This window comes from Plectropomus leopardus, chromosome 15 (assembly GCF_026936395.1).
Source record: "Plectropomus leopardus strain MGB_pleo_1.0 chromosome 15, ASM2693639v1, whole genome shotgun sequence".
Taxonomy (NCBI): domain Eukaryota; kingdom Metazoa; phylum Chordata; class Actinopteri; order Perciformes; family Serranidae; genus Plectropomus; species Plectropomus leopardus.
In genome coordinates, this window is record NC_142190.1 from 7617071 (window position 1) to 7636995 (window position 19925).

The following is a 19925-nucleotide window of genomic DNA, read 5'->3' on the forward strand; positions in this document are numbered from 1 at the left end:
GTTAAGAGACAAGCATGATCCTTGATGAATGATGGGAGGTCCGGCTCCCTGAAGCAAGCACTCGGACCCCCTGGGAAATCAAACAAGGACTGGGAGAGCCATGTTCATCCGCCTCACAGTAGCAGCGTGACATTCTACAATAGCGAAGAAGTCATTTTTCATGGTGTTACTCGAGCCCCTTTTCTCAAACACGCCAGAGGTGAGCCTGTTATAGGAACAAATTGTGTGTTCTGGGTGAAACGACCAAACGAAGTCATCATCACTGCCACACGTTTAATGAGGACTGAGGTGGAGTGCTGCTCCATTTATGAATTCCCAAACGTTGCTCACATGTTTGATGACAGTGTTACCAAACATTTATCTTTTGGCCTGAGCCAGAGACACAGAGAATGACCGATTCGAAGCCAGCGGTGTCATCTCTCTGGATCCACACTAGAGTGAATGCGTTTAATCATCAAAATATAACACTGTTAGCAAAATAATTTGGAAGTGTGTGTGCATCTCCAGGAAATCTCTTTGGGAGTTCTCACTGTTTGGTTTACCATCTTTCCCCAAATCCCTGTAGGGAAGCTCCAGATTTAAAATTTGAGAATGTCAGACAGAAACATTTACTGCTCTCATGTTATTCTCTCAACTTGTACAGGATGTTCTCATGTGTTTCTGTTTTAATCATTTGGGGAAAGGGACACAACGTTTTTAGATCTCGTTGTATTTTTTTTACATTGCAAATGCATGGGTTTCCCACAACCTATTATTTTGGAGGTGTGCTGCTTGCTGAAACAAAAAACTGCCCCCAACTCAGAGCTAAGGAAACGTTCTGCACCTATATAAAATGTAACATTAACCTCCAGTTACAACGACAAAGCCTGAACTGTTGAGACCTTCATCTAGTCACTAAACTGACCATGAGATAAATTATTAATGGAAATGTAAGCTCCTGAGCATGTTGGTGTTCATGATATGGAAAGAATTTTTTTCATAGTTTACTACTGATGCCGGACTTTTAAGTCTTTAATAGTGTCTAAAAGTAGGCGTGTTTCTCCTTTTGGGCTTGTTTTTCTACCCCAGTCCAGAGAACATTAAGTTCTCAAACTTAATGTTCAAAGGTCAGAATATGATTTCTATCCAAGGCCAAATGATTGGTGATCAGCAAATGACTTTAATTGAACTTGCTTATAACTTACAAGCAACGTACATTCAACATAAAGGCAGTCAAGTCATGTCAGTTTTATTTATAAAGCCCATTATCTCTGCTCTTAGACCCTCACATTGTCTAAGGAAAAACTCCCCCCAAAAAAACCTTGAACGCAGTAAAAAAAATGGTAGAAACCTCAGGAGGAGTGACTGAACAGTCACCATGTACCTCAGTTCTTGCCATTGCTGTCACTTTTGATGACATAAACGATCATGTCTGTCTTCCTGGGGACCAGAGGGAAATGCTTCATCACTGGCTTACCACCTTCAAAAATCAGCTGTTGCATTGGTCTAACTAACTTACCAATAGGGATCCAATCCTGCAGAGAACTGGCCCTGATCCTCAGTGGATGTATTTAACCTCTTTGGGACATTATTATTCCACGGCTGTACAGATTACTGGAATGAACATGTTCATTGCCAGTACTTTTCCTGAGCTGTCTGTTGCCTGAATCTGGTCGAATGCGACCCCCTTGTATTTGGATGGCGTGTCAGGATAATAACCAATATGTGGTCTGAAGATCAAAATCCCATTTTCGCAGCCGGCCACTTATCTGTTGGCTCATTTGGCCGGTGCAGGAATAATAAAACTCGGGATGAAAGTCGTCTCCTGTCTCCAGCTCCAACTGCTGTTTGGCAAGGTCTCTGAAAAAAGTGTTTGTGTATTCAAGTGTATGCATTCGTGGGGTGATGTTTCCAGATGGGGCCCCGTGCCAGGAGCAGTGTGTTGTGATGTGACTTTGCTGTGAACCTTTTCGCTCTGGGCTGGCTGGTGGGTGTCACCAGCACAGACACACACAGCTCCTGCAGGATGTGTGATGGCAGGTTGTCATATAACATCAATGTGTTTTGTTTGGAATCAGGAAAAATATAGTTCATATCTTGGACTAATGAATTCTTAATTAAAAAATGCATCTTCTTGTGATGATACAAGTTGCCCTCTTAAATGACATGTGCTTATTTGAGCTGTGTAATTTAAATTAAGCAGTTTCAGAGTGCTAATTTGTGATAAATTGGTATTGATTTAAATTTGAACTGGAATCAAAGAAAATGCAGTAGATGAGTAATGGCAACTGGCAATTTGAGGGACCTCCTTCATACACACACTTGGAAATAAATTATCTTATCATGTTTATCAACTGCTAATTGGTGCACCTGGATTTGTGGCTGCCAGCTTTAATTACCTCCCACAGGTCTCATAATTCTCTGTGAAATGCATGATGGGATTCATCAAGTGCCAGATTTAAGGACTTTCCATGATGGTGTAATATCCAAACTGAGATCTATCTTAGGAGTATAATGAGGTTGAGGCTTTTCCCTCAACATTATCTTTAGAAGCTACTTCTGACTTTCTGCTGATTTGGTTGGTAGATTAAACATACTCAAGTCTTAGGAAATAAATGATCCCCATGAGCATTTTTTTGCACAGTATAACACAGGAGTTCAGGCTGTCTAAACACAAGTCTTCAAACCAAAATCACAATTATCTTATAAGTAACATTGCAGTACTGACAATTAAGGGTGCTGGCATCCTTATGTACAGTCAAATGGTCATATAAAAATGATTAATTCCAATTTTCTTACCAGATATTCAAGTAATGTGCACTGAAATCTCCGCAGTTATGTCATTTGTCTCCCATAATAAACTACTGTTGACATCACTGAATTTAAAGTGATATTCTGGGAAAACAACTATATGATTTTGTTATGAGCTAAGCTCAATACAAAGGATTGGCAGAGATCTCAAATGGACAAGATTTCCTAATTAATATTTGCTGTAACAAAATGCAGTGATTGCAAGAGTAAAAGCTCACACTCATTTATGAACAAATTTAACAGAAAGTCCAATCCAGTCCCACTCCTCTTTCCTAAACCTAACCAACCCAACTAATGTCGGAGCACTAGCCAATCAGAGGGAGAGTGATGCCTTCGATATCTTAGGAAATGCAAATTGCTTTTCAGGGCGGGGAATGGGAATACAACATGTGTTTTCCCTAATGCAAGTCAGTGTACCATTGAAATTAATTTAAAGTTGTTACTTTAACTCTTTGAAACCAGGGCAATTTGGCAGAATTTCTTTCAAAAATGTGGGTTGAAGGCAATGAGCAACTTAAGAAAAAAATCGCCCAGAAATTAGTTTAAAAAAGTTTAAGAAAATTACCTAAAAATATATAAGAATATAAAAATAAAACAAACCAAAAAACAAACAAAAAAAACCCCAAAAACAACAAATAAACAGGGAAATCACCAGAAAAAAAACCTTAAAGCTTAAAAATTATAATATTTCTGAAAAATTATTTAAAATACATAATTATGATACATAGAAATATAATTCTCTTAGATTTTTGGGCTAAATGAATTTCTTGCACAATTTGGGATATTTCTTGTCAAGTTGCTCATTGCCTTTTTACCCATGTTTTTGAAAGAAAGTTAACCAGCTTCAAAGGTTTAAATATTTTTGAAAGGTGTTTACATGCAGCACAAGGAAACTGATGTCAATACAGGTTTGAAAGGGTTAAAGTAAAGAAAGGTTGCATGATGTTGCGTTAATACATGAAATTGCAGTGAAGAGCCATGCATTGTGAATTGTGTTGAACTGTGAGCTTCCTCTCAAATTAAACCTGTAGAAGGACAAAGAAACAATTTTTCGAGATTTTGCATTCTTGCTAAAATTGTTAGTGAAACACTGAATTGTCGAAACAACGTGAATTTGTTCAATTTACAAAAATCTGTTTAAGTATTATCCTTGAAAGAGATGCAAGGGAAGATCATTTGTAAGTCTTGAGTCAAAAGATCAACAGAGTGAGATACACAGTGGATATAAAAGGCAGGAGGTTGTTCGTCCCTGGAGATGGTGTGTACCGCATTGATTTTTTTAAAAAACTTCTTTCTCGGCTCAAGTCTACGTCTGCCTGCAGACAGGAGATAGACTGAAAGTGCTGAAGTGATAATCTGGGAGATGCTTGTATTTTTGATACAGCCAACATCTTTTTTTGATATCAGGTTGTTACTTTGTTGTTTTGCACGTCTCTGGTTTAGAAATCAATTTTTAGTCTTATATGGTATGACTCAGTGTTACCAGAACAAGGACCCCTTTTTCACTGACTTGAATATAAGTTCAACTTTCTCTGAGTGTACCATACCAAGAAAGAAATGTTCAGCTGTCATCAACTGCTAATTACTCTTACTTGAAAAGGCAATTACAGCTGCCACCAAAAACACTCATCAAGTCCTCCAAACTAAATGACAAAATACTTCATTACTTCATCTGCCGTTGCCTTTTAGACTGACTCCCATTTGGCAGCCTTATGGGAGGGACGACACTGTTTATATTGTTTGTCTGATCAGCTGCAACTACAGCTATGATATGGTTACGTGAAGGCACAAAAACTTAAAGGTTTGACTAAAAAATTACTACTTAAACTACTTATTTACCCCGTGTTAGCTTAAATTTGTGAAGAAAACACTTTGCCCTAACAGTCGCACACACAAATGAGTAGCGTGTCTTTTCTCTTAATTCTGAGGTATTTTGAACGCAAATTTTTAGTGAAAATTATAGTTGGAATATACTCCACAAATTGCCAGAGTTTGTAAATGAGTATAGTTTTGCCGTTTTTAAAGGCAGTATCCTATGACTTATATTAAAAAAAAAACTCAGTTCAAGGATTCTTTGTAGAGGAATGCAATAAAAACAAAGTCCCAGGTTCATTGCACACAGAGTGAGTAAATGATATAAAAAAGGTCATTTGAGGACGAAGTATTCCTTTAGGGTTAAAAAAAACACCTTTAGTTTGGACTAGACACTACTTTAAAGATTGTAATCAAGACTAAGCATAACAAACATTGACTGACACACACTTTTGACCCAACCATCATCTTGACATCTTTGCTTTTACAGTGTCACGCGACCAAGTGTTGTCCTGATCATGGGATTCCTAACTTTGACAAAAGTCCTTGAAAAATATCAATATACGATACCACTCACAATACCACATATAGAAAATGACATAGAGGGCATGACATTTAAAATATTTATTAAAAGATAAATAAAACATAACAATAACTACTTCTCTTTTTGTCATACAGCAGAATGACTGTCAAAAATACCAATAATAAAACAGTAAAAAAGAGCACTCTTACTGACGTATCGATACTGTGCAAAATGAGTATTGAAACCATTTCAAATATTCAAAATGCCTTTGTTTCCCATAGCTCAAGGTAAAATCTTCAGATGTCGTCTTTTGTCTGACCAACTGTCCAAAACACAAACATTTTTTATCAGTTCAGAATTATTTAAGAACAAAAGCAGTATTGGTTAACCTACACCACACTTATTTGAAAAATGTTACCAAACATAATTGAGCAAGCACTCACATTTAACCACAAAACATATTTGGAAGTACATAGTTTGTGGGAGACAGAACTGGATCTCAAACTGAAAATATGCTCACAGTACAAGATCAGAAAATATGGATCCATCACAAAGTGTGTTTTATGTGTGTGTGTTTGGCTTATGTGGAAAAGGTGGTGTATTGATTAAAACAAAATGAGACCGTGCGATGGAAAAAGACAGCAACGTTCCTTAAATTGATACATAAAACCAGCAGGGATGGCCTGTCTCCATCATGATCTCCACTCCGCTTTGTTTGTTGGAGGCTAAACTGGAGCTCATTTGAATTCATCATCTCTTCGGGCCCTCTCCTTCTGCAATAGTTTAATTGCAACCAAAATTTGGATGAAAACCACATTTCACCGGATGTTATCTTGCCAGAGGCATTCATAGACTACCTTCAGCATTTTTTTCCCCACACACATACACACCCACACATACTCGTACACACCTCAGGCTCTCTGGTACCCCAACTCTTTCTTGCCCATATGGTTATAGTTTGTCTTGGAAGACGAATAAGCCTCCGCAGTTCTGGCAGCATTTCCACATCTCGGCTGTCCATCAATCCCTCTGGCTACACCATCTTCCCTACCACCATTTCCCAAAAACCACATCCTTCCTCCCCTTGTTGATTCATCTCTCATTTGCTACTGTGGGTCCTCTTTAGAAAGCAGTGACCAAAAACTTCTGGAAAACCAACAAGTAATGAGCACAGCCCTGATTGAGGTCAGTAAACCACCCACATGATCACATCCTGCACTGAACATCAGTGAAGTACAAAAGACGGGGGTGACATGTGATCCACATACTGCGACTGCACTGTTGCACCATCTGTTTGTTAATCCATTATAAGTAGGTATTAGACTACTCTGTTTATATGCAACCGGTCTTTCAGTCCAGTTATGGATTTACAAACTGGCACTTTTGGGGTGTTTCAACCAGCAGGTTGGTTCGGTTTAGTTTAGTTCAGTTTGGTTACACATTTTTTTGCGTTTCCATTGTTTAAAGTTGTTGATGGTACTTTTAGTACCTTTGGAACGGTCCCCATTTTTCGCCTTTGGTGGAAGCGCAGCTTTACACTGGCATGTTTGGTACACTTAAAAAGTCTGAACACTCAGACCGTTTGGCTCCATTGCCTCTGTGAACATGCTTTTCTTTTTTAAATAAACTAATGAAAGAGCATTGGCTGAGAAGCCTGCATAAGTGTGACCATTAGGAAGCTTTCTGCAATCCATCAAGCGCTCTGTCCGTCAGTCAAAATAATTGATCCTGACATGAGCAGAAGTGCCAAATGGAATTAATGACTACCTTAATATGCAGCATCATGACATGTTGCAGAGGAGCTCAGTGGAAACTTTCAGGGACTTTTCTAATTAATAATGCAGAAACAAACAGCACAAGTATATAAAACCTTGCAGGGATTCGTGTGAAACTCAGTCTCGCTGACACAAGCATGAGTCTATCAGTAGCTGAGTCAATACACTTGAACCAAAATCCACAAACTAAAACTTCACTACTGAGCAGATCACTTTTTGTTATTTCATGCTAGCATTTATATTTTACCTCTTGAAGGAGCCAAATATTTTTCTTAAGGCTCCGGCTGTTCAAAATGCACGTCTGCCAAAAAACTCCACTGAGAGGGTGTGACAGTCGCTCTCAAATCTCCGAGGGGAGGTTATTCAGCGTTTTACAGAGCAGTGTTCAACAAGCCTTTCAGTCCTTTGTCTCACTTCCTTTAGTTTTCAAACTCAAACAAAGATTTTATTTCAAGTTGTTATGCAAGTTTTAGATCATCTGTTAATGTTGTTTCTTAAAATGTTAAAAACCACAAAGGAATTCTTTAGCTCAACATTTGTTGTTCTGCCACTCAATGTGACCATTAGAGAGCACAAGATATGTTTCTCTTAAAGCATCATTAGACTCTACAGGTCTTTTAACAACAGTGATGTCTGATCATCATTTCAAACTCAGATTCCACCCTTGATTAAACTGAAGCTCAACAGATCAGCAAACCTCAGTGTTTTTCTGTAAGTTGTTGAATTTAACATGAATACAAGCAAAGAGCCAGTCATGTACTTCATGGCTGCATAATTTTGGCTATGAATGTCTTTTTAAAGACGTGTGTTTGCACATTGAGACATGTTAATGCAAACAGTCCAAAGACTTAGAAAATGAATGCAGTCCAGCTAGGTTAAACGTACATTATTTTGAATGGACCCCACCCCTTCTACTGCCACTTTGTGTCACTTCGGGTCTGTTATTTAGAGCTTCAATGATTCGTCAATTATTTGATAAGATGTTAAGCTATAAAATTGTCAACTAATCTGATAATCAATAAATCGGTTTGAGTAATTTCTGCAGAAAAAAAGGCAAAGTTCTTTGATGCCAGCTTCTTATATATAAATATATTCTTGTTTCTTTACTTGTCTGTGACAGTTAACTAAATATGTTTGGGTTATGGACAAAAGAAGACATTTAAGGACATAATCTTGACTTTACGAAACACCAATTAACATTTTTTACAATTTTCTGGCATTTTATAGATCGAACAACTCATTGATTTATTTAGAAAATAATCGACAGATCAGTCAACAATGAAAATAATCTTTAGTTGCAGCCTCAGTTTTATATCTTCTTGTGGTCATATTGCATCTCCCGGTAGCTGTTTTACATCTTTTGGTCATTTTGTGCCTTTTTGTTGTAGTTTTGCATCTGTTTGTAATCATTTCGCATAAGGATTATTATTTTGTTTATGAAGCCTCCTCTGTACCCTGGCTCTGTCCCTTAGGTCTGTCCAGTAATTCATGCATGCATACTACATTTTTACAAGTCACAGCAATGTTGCAGGGGCTTGTGTTGTTTTCACCTATTGAATCTGTGTTTGTCATCACAGTAAAATTTGGTCCTGGAAGCACCTATTGTTGTGACAACTACCACAGAAGTAGTTTTAAGTACTTTGCTAGATGTCTATATGTCTATGGTTAAAATTTTGTCAGTGCCAAAATTTTACAGTTGTGCAAGAAATTTTACAAAACCTAAAAGTGTGTAGTTGAAATCAAAACAAGGGCTGAAATCAAAGATGGTTGTGGTCTTCGCAAGGGGGCAACTTTTTACCCCTGGCACAGTTTTTTTTTTTTTCTTTTTAGTCCCGGATCGCTTTATCTTGGCTGGAGTGATTTCACTGCAAGATGGGTTCTAGTTTTTAATGTAAGATGTGACAACAGCCAACAGTGTGGTTTCCTTTGTGCTGCATAGAGAGCTCCTTGGGATTTTACTCATTTTTTTATTGTGAAAATCTATGTCAAACAAAATTATTGCACATACTTGTATTTAATGAGCTTGTAATCAAACTCTTCCCCTGCAGTTAATTCAGTGCTCATCCTGTTAGTTGGCTATTTGGAAAGAATGAATGGCTCAGTTACAACACCATCCCTCACTATCCTCCTATGGCACTGGCTTGCAATTGACCCCAAAAAATAATTCTGGAGACAATGTTTCTTGTTTAAAAAAAAAAAGTCCGCTCTCATGATTTACTTGCAAACTTATCTGTCATGTAACCAGTGGAGCATCTCTTAATTAACAGCGAGTTAACAGTTGGATAATCTGCTTTCTCCATGGCTTCAAATAGCAAAGTGCCTTTAAAATTGCCCCTCTGTAGCCTCTTTAGTGTAATACTTTTAGTAACCTAATTATTTGACACAGCTGTGTTAACTGTAATATATTTGTATTTGGTAACAAACTCTTGCCTTAAAGCCTAAGATCCCTTTTCACGTGTACTTGTGTTATATTGTGGTTGCTTTAAACCTTTCCAGTTTTGGTGACGGAGCTCAGTCTCTCAAAATGTTCTCTACGAGTTCTTAAAAAAAATGTTTAACCCGTTGAGGCCTAATTCTTGTCAAACAAAGCAAAACAAATAAAACATTGAAATCAATAGGCACATTCATGTCTTGCCTGTGGGTATACAGCCTCCATAATTGCTTGAAGAAAAGTTTCAACTGATTAGTTGCAATAATTGGGACCTGCGATAAAAATATGAATAATAGCAGGTAAATTAAATTATACTAACCCTCAAGACACCATTCCAATTAAAAATAAAATCACGTTAAAATCACCTGGGCAGCCTCCATTCAATCAGGTGCTCTAATTGGAAAAGTATTCACTGAGGTCCCTGATGTTCCTGTCCAATGGTTCAAAAATCATTGTCCATGATGCATTATCGTGCATCGCCTATAATAAATGATCCACATTTTGCTGCTTCATTAAAATGTATCTAGGCTTTGAAAAGATAGAGATTAGAAACTCTGCAGTAGCGCTCCAACCCATTGAAACCTGAGCAAATTGGTTTGATTTCTTTCAAAAACACAGGGAGATGGAAATGAGCAGCTTATGAAAACATGGCACACAAATTTGCCAAAAAGTTGTAAAAAAGTAATTAACTAAAAATTAGCCAAAAATTACCTGAAAATAAGCCAAAAGGGGAGAGTAAAAAAGGGGAACAAGCATGAAAAAGTGCCTTAAAAAGTGTTGAAAATTCAAACAATATATATTATTGCATTTACTTTTTTTGTTCTGTAACCTAATTTTAAATATAAAATGATTATGATTATAAATAAAGTTTTCTGGACAATTGTTCCTTTTTTGGGATAGTTTTCTTATAATCCTCCCCTCCTCTTTAAAACAGATTTTTTTTTTTCCGAGGTTATTTTCACCTTTTGCTAATTTCTTGGAATTTGTAGGCCATTTCTTGCCAAGTTGGTCATTGCCCAATGTTTTCCAAAGAAAAGAAACCAATTTGCTCACATTTCAAAGGGTCAAATAGCTTTTGAAAGGCGTCTGAACACAGAACAAGAAAACTGATGTCAATCCAGGGTTTTGAAGGGTTAAAATATCTTGTTCAGTGGTTATTCTCAAAAAAAAAAGGTGCAAAATTTTAATCTGGAGCAAATAAGAGAGACAGATAAATGGAAGTAAAAGGATAAAACAAAACACAATCTTGGGCGCTGGGGCTGAAAGGGTTAAGAAATGTTTGTGCAACCAACTTTTGCCTGATTAAATTATTTTACTTTTGTCCTTTACTTTGATATGGTTGATAAATGAAATTACTCTGACCCCAGAATAATGTCCAATACACACAGGAGCCTGGCATTGTAAATAAGAGTGCTTTACAGTTAAGAATTAGATTCTATATGCAAACTTTAAGCAAGTTAGGCAGCACATTTCATTACCTGAGACAGTTTCAAAGTGCTTTATGTACAAGAAGGTATTTAAAATATAATTAAAAAGAGAAGAATAAAGAGGGGTCTATGCCCTGGGGAAATTTAAAAGCACACTGAACGGGAAACGGCCTCCCACTTGTGGCCAAGCTCAAAGTCAATACCGTCAGTGGAGGCCGCGTCGTCGGAGTGGCTGTGGGGAGTGGTTTTCTTGCCCAGTGTCTGGCTGCTCTCCCTACAGACAGCCCACAGTGTCTCCAAACTAGAGTTGAACCATTAATTAGGCAGCCTCTCCACACAGCCTCAGCTGCTACAGTTAAATTAACTGGACAGACATAAAGACAAGGAAATAAACTGTGTTCAAGCCAGCGCTGCCAAGGACCAGTGGACACCTTGAAAGACGAGTTTTTCCTTTTATTCATCACAGGATGTAGAGAAGCAACAAAATTGCTTTTAATGACTTGCCAGTGAGTCTGATCTGTTACACTAGCTGTGGCTGTTTATGTTGAAAACCGTTTTGTCCCACAGCAGCAGCTTAGTTTTTGTTTAGAATAAAGCATTTAACGATTAGTTATTAAATCAACCCCATGGTTATTATGATAAAGTGAATATAAGGGACAGGCGTTACACTCTAAATTGCTCCGGATGGCCTGGTTGATGCACAAAAAACAAAAACTTGAAAAAACCCCACTAACATCTGGCTTTTATCTTTAGTGGTTACAATCTGCATTCTCTGCAGTAGTCACTGGAAATTATCAACCCCAGTTCTGATTGGCAGTGATGGAAACATAAAACCCACGGGGACATGCTAATACCGTTTTCCACCAAAATTAGCATGCATTAGCATGCGTGTATGCAGTTTTTTTGGATTGTGGGAAAATCTACTAAAAATAGGTGATAGAGTGCTTTTTTTTATATTGCAAGTAGACGAAAGTGCAAGGCTTTGCAGTATGCCTTTCTGTTTTGTTTTTTTTCTGATGTGTCTAGCTCAAGGTCAAAGACAGGCCAGAAAACAGGGTTAGTAAACACAAGCAGCATGGAGGCCAGTGAAAATGTTAAATTGGTCTAAGATGTTAGAGCCCTGCTAAGACAGAGACAGACGGTGTTTTTTTGGCACGTTGCTATTGCATCGTGCCAGCGGAGGGGCTAAAATAAGGTGTTGTTGCCAATCAGAGCTGGAGCCAATAAACACCCTGTGACTACTGGAGAGTCTTTTGACATGGGAATGAATGCCAGTTTTAAACTTTTCTAAACAGAAATACAAAAACCAAATGAAAACCTGTTATCACCCTCTTTCTGGATTTTGGAGTCATGTTTCCAGCAATATTCACCCTCCTTTTAGCCCTTTTTTTGGTCTCTGCCAGTTCCCAAGAAAATATCTGGTTCTTGAGCTTCTAAATGCTTTAATATGTTTTCCAACATTGTTACTGTACTAAAACAGTAATGCTATGGGTTGTCAAAACAACAACAAAAAAGTTAATCTAAAATTGTTTGTAGAGGTTTGTTGAGTGAGTACACTATGGGTTTTTGAATGTTTTGGATCAAAGCAGCAGGTATTGACTATCTTTTAATATGCTGAACAATTTTCTGGCTGAACCTCGTACTACCTCACACTTACCTCGTACTACCTCACACAATTTTTGCAATGATGGAAAGACTTCAGAAGCAGCATATTTACTATCTTGGGACACTGCAACTCTCCTCTGTTCATTGTTATGAATTAGTTTCGTGGGGTTAGCAGCTTAATAAAGCAGGATGAGACAGGTTTCACAGACTGAGTGAAATCCTCAGCATACTGGAATGATTCCTCTGGCTAGACACTTAAAAATAAAATGAATACAAGTCAAGATATTCAGTTCCTTCATAATAGTGGTGGAGGACTCCCAACATTTTTTTTGGATACAAGGCAAACTGATACATCTTGTAATCCGACCACATTGATGTGAAGTGAGTGAGCTCTTCCTGCCCCTTTGCATGATTAATATAAATCAAATCCCCCACCTCACAATGAGACGCATGCATCTGAGGCTCTCTTCTTTTCTCTGCCACTGCTTTTACCTCCCTCCCTCTTCAGCTCTCCCTTCACTCTCTCTGAAATCCTCTCTACCTCACTATCCCTCCCACCCCTCACCCTGCAGTCAGTGCCTGTCCTAGATTTATTGCTCCCCCCTCTCCATCTCTCACTCTCTCTCGAATGCACACACTTGCTCGCTCAGTCATTTTCCCACTTAAGCTACTTCTCATTTTCTCCCACACTCTTCACATATGATTTGCCAGGGCTATGTCTGCTGTAAATCCCACCGCAATTAGCAAACAAGTAGACTCTCCCATGATAATATAACACTAAGGTGGTATGATAATGTTTCTCTTCTTTGCACCAGTTACCTCCCTCAGAAACATCATTAACTTTGGCACAAAGCCTGGCCAGAATTTATTCTTTTCTTTAACAGCACAAAGCTTCCTTTAAATATAAGCTCCCGTACAATAACCCCAGGAGTATTGCCATTTATTTAAGACAAAGCTGAGAGATATCCCTTTTCCAATTCGGGCCACCTCTGTGAATTTTTCTGGCAACAAAACAATTGATTAAATGCACAAAACTGAAGCGCATATGCTTCATTGGCCCTGAAATAAACCCAAACCTGCTGCCAAAATGCCTGAAACAGGAGGTTTCCATTTTCATTTGTCATCTAAATCACCTCAGAAATTATTGGTGATAGCTCTTATTCGCCATCCCGCATACAGCAAACCCCCCCAAACAAAAAAAGAAATAAACAAAAAAAAAAAATTGTTGGCAAATGTTTTGGGGCTGTTCTTGGGATGACATTAGAGATATGATCGTGGGGCCTATTAGCTCACTCAGTAGAGCGGGTGCCCCATGTGCAGAGGTGGAGTCCTCGCCGCAATGGTTATGGGTTTGACTCCAGCCTGCGGCCCTTTGCTGCTTGTCATCCCCTCTCTTTCCCCCTTTAACACTTCAGCTTTCCTATCATTATAAAGACAAAAAGACAAAAAAAACCCCCATCTGACCGGGCCCCATAAACAAGGCCCGATCCTACATGAACCAGCACAGTTTTGTCCAAGCCCGACCTGAGCCCAACCCAGCAGTTTTGAACTTAAGCCCAATTTAAATACCCAAATTTCTACTGTAAAAGAAATATATATTTTTATATATTAAATCATGTATTACATGCTAATATGTCAACATGTGTCCTCCCACCACTTCTCCTTTTTCTCCTCTTTCATCTTGTGTACGACAGGTTTGGCACAGTGGGTTTCACCCCTCAGTGCGTCTAGTACGCACAGAAGTGTCTATGGCAATATGGCAGGCAGGTGATAATCACAGCTCTTTGCTGCACGTTACACACTTCTATCCCACCTCTCTCAGTGGCAGCCACCCCCCCCCATTCTCCCTCTTTCCCTTTTGACTCAGTCCATCAAAACACCTTGACATTTACGCATGATAACTACCTAAAAAAAAAACACACCACTAGATTGGTGAGGGCTTGACCCGATTCAAGCCTCGGGCAATAAAGAGATATTACAGGTTGGGTCGGACCAATCTAGTGGTGTGTTTTTTTAGGTAGCTCTCATGTGGGGCCCAAGCAGGCTTGAACAGAGAGCTCTAGATGACATGCCACATTTAAAGCGGCATGAGTGTATTTTTGGCCACTAGAGGGCAGCACAAAAAGCAGAAAACACAATTTCTGATCTAGCATTAATTTGTTACCAACCCCTGAGGGAAATTTTTGGCTCTTTATCTACTGGATGCTTCACTATGATCACCAGCTTGTCTCTAACTGACTGCTGTTTGGTGCTGAGTGGCGTACAGCAGGTTCATCATTTTTTTTGCTCTTTGCAGCTGTCTTTTGTTCCTAGAAAAAGGTTGATGCAAGCATGCAGGTTATAAAATACACATGACCTCTGCCAGTTTCGTGCTATTCCACTGACTGATGACAGCGTTTACTTTTATCCAATTTGTCTGTCATTGACCCATTCACATGCACACTCACGCACTGATGGAAACAAGCTGCCATGCAAGGTGCTGACCTGACCATCAAGAGCAATTTGGGGTTCAGCGTCTCACCCAAGGACACGTTGACATGTGGGAGGGAGTAGCTGCCAACTCTGTCATTACTGGACAACCAGCTCTCCTGACGGAGCCACTGCCGCCCTAGAGTCACACACGGCCGCAGCTGGTGGCAGTAATTAGTGACGGGCGATACAAAACTTTTAATCAAAAATAATGATATGTTTTGGTAAAATTCTACAACTACCAAATCTAATAATTTATTAAACATACATGTGATTTTCTCTCGTTAATTGCTGTTTTTAGGGAAAAAAAATCAAGACAAAAGCCAATCATGTGACACATATCAGCCATTAATAACCAATTAAATACAGAAGCAAATGAGTACCCTTTGAAATCTGGATTGACATCTCAATTGGTGTAATTTCTTTTGAAAACATCAGTCTACAACTTTGCAATACTTTTAGATAGATTTAGATTTTTTAAACTAGGGACAGTGTCCAGAAAGGTATAATTATCATAAGTTTATATTTACTATAATGTTACAGAATTATCATGTTTTACGCACTTTTCTCAGGTTTTTTTTTTAAAATTAATTAATTAATTTAATTTTTTAATTTTTTTAATATATATTTTTTGTGCTAATTTGTTAGATATTTTTTAATTTTATAATATTATGGGTCATTTGTTGATTAGTTGTTCACTGCCCTCTTCCAGTATTTAGGAAATGAAATCAAGCTAATTTTCTCAATTTTTAAAAGATTTAATAAAAATCAGCAACACTGTCTCTGTAGACCACAACCATTGTGCATTTTGGGGAATTCATATTGTATGTATTCATAATGCTTTTTGACTGTCTGCACCCATCTCCTCCTGTGGCCAGCTCACTATTCCAGCTGGGTGTCTGATGACTGGTAGGGCGGACATGCTAATGGCTTGGATCTGATTCCTCCCACGTAGCTGTCCTCTTAGCACCTGTCTCACCCTGGAGGTTTTTGGCTGACCTCCTTCCGTCCTCGTTGTGACTCCCACTGGCCTGCGAGACACTTGTAGCTGTCCTACATGTCTGCTAACCTGTCTATTGGAAGCTGCACCTCCTCAGTAATCACCACCCCTTTCTCCGTTACCATGTGACCACACTTTTTCGGTTAGAATGACATCCCAGTGTCCTCGCTGTAGATCCTGGTGAGGTCGATCGGCGAATCGATGTCTCGTTCGCTCCTGGCATACAGCATGAGGTCATCAATGTCCAGATGTTGGCTGATGGTTGCTCCACATCTGGATCTGTATCCATAGCCACTCTTGGCGATGATCTGACTGACACGATTCAGGCCTATGCACAACAGCAGCGGGAACAGTACGTAACCTTGGTGTAAGCCGCACTTTGTGGCGAGTTGTGCAATGGCCTGGAGTTGGCTTCCAATGTTTTTGTCCACAGCCACTTCTCTCATGGCCTCCGCTTCTCTATCGTACCTCCTCAGCTGAGCAGCCAGAGCTTTGAGACCTTGTGTAGCAGTCTCTAGAGTCTCACTTATGAACATCTTGTCATACGTCTTATTCACCCGGGACATGTCTGTCGTGACCTCCATCTGCACTTCTGTTAGCCGGCTAATGTCCCTCCGGGCTTCCCTTATCTTGGCTTCCAACCTTCTCCTCCGTGGGAGGCTCTCTCTGCATGTCGTGTTCTTGATCTTATACCCAAGTATCTCCCGGCTTACTGTTGCTGTTGGTTTGCGTGATGGTGGTAGTGGGGATAGTGAATAGAGCTGTGTAAACATCTGCAAGCGTCTCCTCTGATGAGACTTTGTCAGTGAGTGCTGGTCGTGTTATCGAGGGATTGATTTCATCTGTTCACAGTCTTCATCCTCAGCTCAGTGGACGCAGGTGTCATATCTGGTGTTTTGGTATCACCACAGTGTTCAGGAGTGGGCTGCAACTAACAAATTTGTTATCAGTTATTCTCAACACTCTCAATCAATTAAATGTATTAATTATAGACTGTAAAAAAACTCTTTCTCTCTCTATACATTGAGTATATTTGATATATCGCACATCTCTAGTGTCAAATGATTAACACAAAGCATATTGATGAGAAACAATACCATATATATGTAAAACCTACACTCTGACTACTATTTATGGTTGACTTTAAACTAATAAGTCTGACTTTGTGGTCAGCAGGTGCAGTGAAATGTGGTTGTGTCTGAACAGAGCAAAAATCAGATTGCAACACTTCCTTAACAGAAAAATTCACCATAAGATGAATCACAAAATGACCTCACTGATTGATGCTCAGAGTCATGGGTGGATAAAGCCAGTGAGTGAATTTACTCAGGTTTTTGTCTTTGTGGAAATGTTTTTGCCATGAATGATGTAAAAGAACATATTTTTAAGAACAACTCACTGACAGCAGGAGTAAGCCCTGTGACAACAGCCTCTCTCAGTTTACTTTGAGCTGTGTTTAGTGATGACAGTCACAATTTAAAATGTTTCTTGGCTGTCTTGACGTGACTCTTACGCTTGGTTATGTGCCGTGTTGGCAACATGTCTAGCTGTTACTGCTGTATTTGACTGCTGTTCTCCTTGTGAATTAATCTGGATCATGTTGGCCAGATGCCAAAAAATGTAGAAAGTCGGGGGCATCATCGCTTGTAGCCCTGCCCTCTTCAGTGATTTGGGTATTAAGGTCAGCTGTTTGGAGCATGACAATCCCAACTGATACAAATCTCTCAAGTCACTCATAATCTTGAGGCAAATCAGCTTATACTTTTTCTTCAATTCAATTGTTCTGGGTTTTGAGCTTTTTGTTTTGAAGGACTTGTACTTGTTGTTCAGCCCTGTTTCTCCGGGTTAAAAACATTCGTTCTGTGTTCTTTCAATCCCAATTTAATTTTGGATGTAGGAGGAAAATGAGTGACTAAAGTAAAGCATGAAAATGGCATCTGGGCCAGGCTGACATTGTAGTCTGCTTACGTTTGCTGTAAGATATAGTACAGGGGAGTCTATGGGAGTTGTGAATGTTTTTTTTAAGTATTAAATGAGTCTACTAAGGCTGCATGGATTTTAACTTATTGTCTACAGCTATAATATATAGCCTAAAAAAGATCATACTAACAAGTTTAATTAATACTGACAAGAGTTGCACAAATTACACACTTTTTTTGGAAAGTAGGCTCTAAAGACGTCATGAAATCAATATAGATGTAAAAACTTTTTTTTTATTTCTCACACTTATGATTTACTACATGCCAGCATCTGGTCCAGCAATGATGGCAAAAGTTGTTTAGTGGGTGTTGTTTATGGTATTATGGAGTTGGTTATTTCCGAAAAAGGATAAACATTTGATGACTCAGCCTGCACTCTGAAGCATTTAATTTGCATCCAATTAGTTATATTTCTCCATGACTGACAGTTTTGACAGTAACTGATCGTCAGGATGCAAATTTGAGTTTTCTAGGATGGCGAAGGCATGAAACATTTATGCTATAACCCGAACCAATCGCACTCCTGTAATTTAAACTGAACCAACCCAAATTTCATGGCAATGAGTATTAGCTGATCAGGTGCAGAGTAGGGCGGTAATCTAGGAGGTACAAATATGTGCGCAGGACCTACGAGCTAGCTCACAGTTTTGGGTCGTCATGTTGTTTTTGGTTGTGCTAACTCTCACAGTTATAACTGATAATGCCATCCCAACTGCTGCTAAATGCAAATGAAAGCTACGACACGTTTCACAACACAAGCACCACAAAAAATGCTACATTAAGTAAAATAACTGATGAAAAGGTAATCTTCCTGCAGTTTTCAACTTGATGGTTCCATTGAACTTTTTCATGTCGAAGATTGTTTTTTTCTGAGTTTAAGATACAATGGATTGCATCATAACCCTCATTAACATTGTTAGCGCTCTCAGCACTGTCGCTGTCGTTATATATATATATGTATATATATATATATATATATATATATATATATATATATATATAGAGAGAGAGAGAGAGAGAGAGAGAGAGAGAGAGAGAGAGAGAGAGAGAGAGAGAGAGAGATAGATAGATAGATAGATAGATAGATAGATAGATAGATAGATAGATAGATAGATAGATAGATAGATAGATGTGTGTGTAAATATAATTTGTTGTACTTCACATTAAAAGTAAATTTCTAAATGAGAAATGACATATGAAATGAAAACAAATGCTTTTTAAAATTAGTCCGCATGAAAAAACTAATTTTAGCCCTATTTAATAATACCAGTGATTCCTTCTGCAGTAATAAACAACTTTTTTTTTTTTTTTTACAGTGGCTTCCATTTGATGAGCCACAAAGCTGCTTTGTTTTAATGATTTCTCGCCCTCAGGATCCCTCATACCGCTCCCCCAAAACAGCCAATTACTTACTGAGTGACAGGTAGCTCAAATTGTTTCCAGCTTCTGCCATTTTCAATTATGAACCGAAAAACACTCCTGTGACACTTTGAAAGATAATTCAATCATTAAGTTATTTTGCTGAATCAGCGAGGAGCTCTCATTTGCTCGGTCATCACTCACATCTCCCTCATGATACACTCCAGAAATGCTAATTTAAATATTTTTCGGAATCCGTCCTATGAGTTATCTGCTATTGAACAGTTTCCAGCTCATTGACATAATGCATTTTAGGTCAACAAGTCGACCACTGAGCCTTTGTGGGTCATGAAACAGCAGAGCTGTATGAAACAGCGTGAGACATCTGTGGCAGAACTAAAACCATATTAACATGCTCTCAGCAATTTCTGTCGCAAGAAGTACAGTCTGTTTGTTTGGGTGTTGTTCGCTTTTCTCAGAATCCGTATTTAAAGATAATCCTGAATATTCAAGGAAATTGCATCGGAAATGCCGGTGCTCAATTTGTATTTTTGGCAAATAATTTAAACGCAGGTCATTGGTTGTTCCAAAGTCACTGCTGTAAACTGCAGTTTTTCTCCACAGAAGCTTTCATGGTCACATGACTCAGCTCCACAGGTATTAAGTAATCCCCAATCCGGGTATGAAAAGTTCTCATGGGTCTCCGAATATGTGCCGGGTGGAGTGTGCCATTACTGAAAGCCATATAACATGAT

At 38.7% G+C, this 19925-nt stretch overlaps 1 protein-coding gene and 1 pseudogene across 1 annotated transcript in view; one reads left to right on the top strand and one right to left on the bottom strand.

Moving 5' to 3' along the window:
• The window catches only part of tmem132e (transmembrane protein 132E), a 445874-nt gene that overhangs the window by 21928 nt on the left and 404021 nt on the right, over nt 1-19925 (top strand). The gene's annotated exons all lie outside the window — the stretch shown is intronic.
• On the bottom strand, nt 15665-16605 carry LOC148187215 (uncharacterized; annotated as a pseudogene).